The sequence below is a fragment of the Benincasa hispida genome, chromosome 9 (assembly GCF_009727055.1).
Source record: "Benincasa hispida cultivar B227 chromosome 9, ASM972705v1, whole genome shotgun sequence".
Taxonomy (NCBI): Eukaryota; Viridiplantae; Streptophyta; class Magnoliopsida; order Cucurbitales; family Cucurbitaceae; genus Benincasa; species Benincasa hispida.
Genome location: NC_052357.1, coordinates 33,007,018 through 33,013,017, shown reverse-complemented (window position 1 = coordinate 33,013,017; position 6,000 = coordinate 33,007,018).

Sequence of the window (6,000 nt, the reverse complement as noted above, 5' to 3'; positions counted from 1 at the left end):
TGACATTGTTCTTTACCTCATGGCCCCGATGCTCTGCTATTCCACGTACCAGGCGCTTTCTTCTTTAATTCCCTCGCAAGCTGATCAATCTGCTCTTCTAGTTCTTTAAGAGAGTCAGCTTCCGATTGTCTCATTGCCTCGCTCTTTTCAATATAATGCTTCAATGATGTCTCTAGAGACGAGGTACTGCAAGAGGTGTCATATAAGAACAGTTGGTCACAGGGTGGTATACCTTGAGAATTACCTGGTATAGTTCGGTGTAATGAAGATCTGAGGGTTGCCTCTATCCCCTTGATAACTGTCCTAATAGAAACTATGGCCCCCCTGGTGGTGATTCCCATCCCAACTTAAAGTTAGGTGGTCCCACCAACCAGGGTTGTAGATGTTACCAAACGATTCATCGTAGACAAAATATATGGGTTGTTGATTCCATGGGCAGACTTCTACTGGATGTCCCTCTCCACATTGGATGCAATTTATTGCTGATCCTTGAGAGAGAGTTCTCTGTTGGTTAGCCACCGTCTGGACGAGTAAGGTCATTGTGGTCATCTGATCGACCAGTGCGCTCATTGTATCAATTGACACATAGGAACTTTCTACTCTTCCTTGCTCTAGACCTCTCACCTCAAGCCCGGTATCAATCCACTCATCAGAATGTCACGAGATGCGATCCAAGATATTCTTTGCTTCCGTATATGATCTGTTCATTAATCCTCCTTCTACGGAGGCATTGGCAACTACTTGCGTTGATTGGTCTAAGCCATTGTAAAAGGTTTCCATCAGAATACTATCGGGAATCCCGATATGCGGAAAACTCTTCAGTAACTGTCGGAATCGCACCCAGGTGGTGCTCAAGGTTTCATAACCCTTCTGTTCAAAATTCAGCACATCCCTCCATCTCCTTGCATTAATGGCTGGAGGGAAGAATCTATTCAAGAACCTATCAACCAACTGCTCCTATGCATTAATCTCGTTTCGCTCTAACGACTGAGCCCATTGTCGATGACTTTATAACGAGTTCGGTATGTATGATATTAAATGCTCATAATGATGTGATACTACTACTAGTTATGCGTTAAATAGGGATTGCTCAGGTAGTATGCCCTGCATTGTCACAAGTTTCCTTACGATGGAACCAAGTGTAATTCCATCGCAAGTTTCTCGGTGTGAACCGAGGTCGAACATAGGGAAGTGGTGTCGGTTATTGTAGTATGTTCATGGTATATGCCATCGGGTTTTTAATTCTTTATAAAAGGTGTGTATAGTATGTAAATTGCAGTAAAATAAAGGAAAGCGATAAAAACGTGATAAAACATAAAAATACAATAAACCTAAGCTAGATGTTACAAGATACAAGCTTTATGTGCAAGATACTAGGATTAAGGCAGGATGTGAAGGTTGTGCAAAGACGTGGGATGCGACGACAGGTCTTGTGAACCGATTAAAAAGAGAAAGATAAGTATTACAAACAACACAAGTTCTTAATTGAATTGAAGGTATAAATACCATTCCGCTCTTTTCTTGGCGTACACCTCTCAGTGATCGGCCGCGTTTCCCACATGTCTGTGGTGAAATAGAGTTTAACGTAATGAATGGAAGGTTGCTTCCATGTCTGAAAGTACTACTCGCTTTAGTTAATGCACTCTTCTGACCTTCTCTCGATAAATCAGAATGACATCTTCACTTCTGCTTTCGTAGGTGAAGATGTCGTCCAGCATGCTTTAGTTAAACGTATTTTATAACTTTAATACATATTAAGTTCTTGATGATTCATATTGCTCATCAAGGGAATAAGAAAACATCATGAAGAAAGTGATTAATGGGTGAACGAAAATAGACAGAGAATGGTAAACGAAATCTATCGAAACATTCAATATTTCTACTAAGTGTTTGATACATGATGTGTGAATGAAGAGATAAAGAAAATAGGGAATACAATGAAAGAGAGATAGAACAGATACAATCTGGTGACAATTTCTTGTCACAGATTCGATGGAGATCTACTTGTCGAATCAGATGGTTTCGATGGTAGGAAGAGCTTCCCTCTCAGGCTTGTTCCATCGGTAGCAGGGGTCTCTGCACAGAGCTTCAATCGGGTATATGATAGGTCAGATATGAGATTTACCTCTCGGCCTTATCTCATTCCTTCCCGGATTTCTTCTTTTCAACACTCAGCTCAGCCTTTTCTCTCTAAAATCTTACAGCACTTAGCCCAGCATCAAATAGCATATTTTTCTCTGAAATCGTTGGGGCATTTATAGAAGTAGATCTTTAACTCCGGCCTTGTGGTCCCTACTTGATTGTTATGGTAATTCCACAAATGGAGGGATATTATTCCTTCTGTTATGCAATCAGACCATCAATTCTGCACAACCATTAGTTGTACACGTGTTTCAATCCTCCAGTCTCGCATTGCTCAGCTGCATCTTTCGATCATGGGTTTGCATGTGGGTTTTTGCTTTTATGACCGCATGCGGTCGAAGTATAGCTCTGGACCGACTATCGCATTGCACCGTTACTTCGGTAATCGTCTCTTTATAGTTGATCGACGGGCGTAATGTGACACAGATGCGTTGATTAGTTTCTCATGAGCCTTGAGCGCAAGCGGTGACTTGGTCTCCTGCAAAATAGAGTAAAGTTTGGCTTGTCCTCCATCTTTTTGGCGTTAGTGGGTGTAATTGCAAACATTTATAATTATTGTCATACTAGGTTAATTTTCATACAATTGGCGCATAATTACTAACTTTTGGCCGCAATATCTAGATAAGGTGGCATAAATAACTTGTATTTCTATAAGTTATCACACCCCCAAATTTAGATATATGCTTGTCCTTAAGCATATCTTCTACTAAGGCAATCATGCTCCATTCCTATCCTATATTTCTGCGATGATTGGTTCCTCTGAATTTTACACTTAGGCACATTACCTGACATCACACTTTCCTTCTATCCTTGCTAATTCTTAGCAAGCCTTACTTTATTCTTCTATGTAACAAAATTCTGTTCACAGACACTTTTCGAGTTTTCAAAATAGAAAGTTTATCTCTTCTTTATCAAAGCAACTTGATGTATCTATATGTGGTAAGCAAAACTTTGCGTCATTTATTCACTTAGAGACAGTTAATCATGGTTACACTCTTCATTTTGGCTTGTCCCCACAGGTGTCATATGAACATTCAACTACGGTAGTGTGCCAGTTCTAACTTTAACTCATGATAATCAGAGGAGTTGTCCCTTGCATTTTTTTTACAACGTTGTTCTTGGAAATCCACCTTCATTTTGGCTTGCTCCTATGGGTGTCATACGAACATCCAACTATGAGCAGGCTCCTTTCACAACTAAACTCTTATCAAGTTGGGAACAATTTTGAAATTTTTTCTTGCGCTGACATTGGAGTTTTGCAATTTTTTTTTTTTAACAAAAATGGACGCACTTTCTGAAAGACTACATACTTCTAATTTCATCTGCTCAAACCTTCCCCACCCCAAAATTTAAAGATGAGCAAGGTCCTCATTACGTTGTTTGGATAGACTAGACAAACACTTAGAAAAAAATTCCAAAAAGAAGATTTGAGTAGGACTTCGAAAGATAAAAGGTAAAGTACTGGTAAACTAAGAGTTAACTAAGTATCATGATATATTTAACCGATTAGAATCAAACATGTCATATTTTATAAATGTAAATCCTCACAACCCATTAAATAGGAGTGTTGGCTTTTTGTTAGTCAGAATTTACTAAGTACAGGAAATGTTTCTAAGTGTAAACATATAATATATCATAGCAAAGCAATGAAGATCGTAAAAATACAAGGGTAAAAATATAGCAAAGATTAACAAAGGAAGATAAAGAAAGAGGCACAGGCAAAGAGTAGAGTGAATTATGTACTTTGATTGTATTGACTATTAACAAAGTATGCGAATATAATAAAATGGTCGCATTATAAACAAAATTTTCTCATGCCTGTACAAGAGTCAAAGAATTTGGTAAAGTTAAAAAAAAGTAATAAAAGAATTGAATGCAATTAAAGAATGACCGTATTAAAACTTAAAATAGAAGAATGAATAAAAACTAAGGTTGGGGAGCAGGGGGATCTGGTGGAGGGTATTGAGGCAGTGCAACAAAGCCATCGCAAAAAATGAAGTGTTACCTTAGATGTGGAGGCACCATCGGACCATGCAGATAAGTGGTAAGGAAGTTGAAGTATTCTTGATTGCGCTCCGTTATCTTCCACTGGTGTTGTAAAATCCTATGCATACTGTGCTGGATATTGATAAGTGCTTCCCTGGTGCATCAGGGTTGTCCCTCATCTGATAAAGTTCATTGATGTCTTTTGCGTTGAAGTGTACTGTCTCTCCCTTAAAAGTCACCACATCCCTATTTCTGTGTAGATGCCCACGATAGAAGTCTCACACTACCTGAGGCACGATGATGGATGGGCACTGACAGAAAGTGTCCCACTCGTGCTCCACAATGACACTCGTGATGAGATCAGGTAGCAGGGTCAGTGCAGGGTAGAAGCCCATCTCAATCAGCATGTCATCGTTCCTCTTTCTTTTAGCTGATTGCTTCTTGGTCGATGCAGGCTCGCTGCTTTCTGCTACGTCTTTGCCTCTTGCTTGTGCGAGGTGGGCTGCTTGCCTTAGTCTCTTTTCTCGCTCCTTGCACTGTTCCTTTTTCTCGGGTTCAGCGAGTTCTTTGCCCTTACTTTTATACAAGCGCTTCTTGTTAGTTTCACGCTTCTTCCTCTTCTCTTCCAAACCTAGTCTTTCCTCTTCTTCCTTCTTCCTTCTTTCTTCTTCTTCCGCCTCTCTCTCTTTTCTATCAAGCTCTTCTTCAAACTGCTCAGAGGCCAGCAATAGGCACTGATCCTTTTTGCATTTCTAGATCCTTTCAAGTCGGGCAAGCTCGTTATTTCTTCGCATTTCCTCAAATTCTAATCTTCTTCTTTTGTTCCCTTCTGCGATGATGAGCTTGCCCCGCTCCATCTTTTCTTGCTTCTCTTCTTCTTCTTTTCTTCTTCTTTCCTCCTCTTCTAGTGCTAACATTAATGTTTGAGGGTCGATGCTAGACCCTTGCGGTGCATTCTCCTTACGATGCCGCATTAGGAGGGTTCCCTCCGTTTCTTCTCCTTCATCCGTCGCAACTAATTGTGTTGCTTCAGGTTGCGGCGGCTCCATCAACTGCGTCGTTTCCCTCTTATCCTCCCTTACGGAGGTCGACTTTCCATCCTTCTCGGGGCTTGCAGCCATCTGCTTTGCTTTTTCTTCTTCTCTCAAGCGCCTTTTCTCCTTTCGGTACAACCTTCTCTCTTTTTTCTCCACTCTCCTCTTTTTCTTGGCCTCTTCATCTTCGTCATCATCCTTTTTCTCTTTGTTTTTTTTGGACTTATGATGATGCGATGACTCCACCTTTCCAGCCTTCTTTTCGTTTCTCTTTTTCTTCTTCTTGTCTTCTTTCTCGGCCTCTACTACCTTCTTCAATCTAGCTCTGGCTTCCTTCTTTGCCTCAGCTGCCTTCAACTCTTCCTTCTTGGCCTCTTCTGGCAGCACACCCCCTGCAATCTCCTCCATCGCAAAGTCAGGGGTTATTAACTCTATCTCCGCTTCTCCGGCCTCTTCAACTGTGATTTCATTTTCTTCTCTTTCAATGATCACAATTTCCACTTCTTCCATTTGTGGAGGCTCATCAAAAAATTTTGTGATGATGGTGGCCTCTAGAGTCTCCGGGACCAAAACATCAATCCCTTTATCTTTTTCTTCAGCCACCACATCTTCCACCACCACTACTCCATCCTTTATCGCTTCCTCCGCCAGAACCACCGTCTCCTCCTCCATAGGCAGTGGCTGGTTTACAACCCCTGCCTTGGGCAGTCCTTCTCCTTGCTCCAAGGTGCTTAGGATGTTGCCAAACACCTCCGTATCATCTCGCCTCTTCCGTTCACTTTCAGTGGAGATGGATGGTGCTGGCGTTGGTAAACTTTCAATGCTTCCTCCTCCTTTG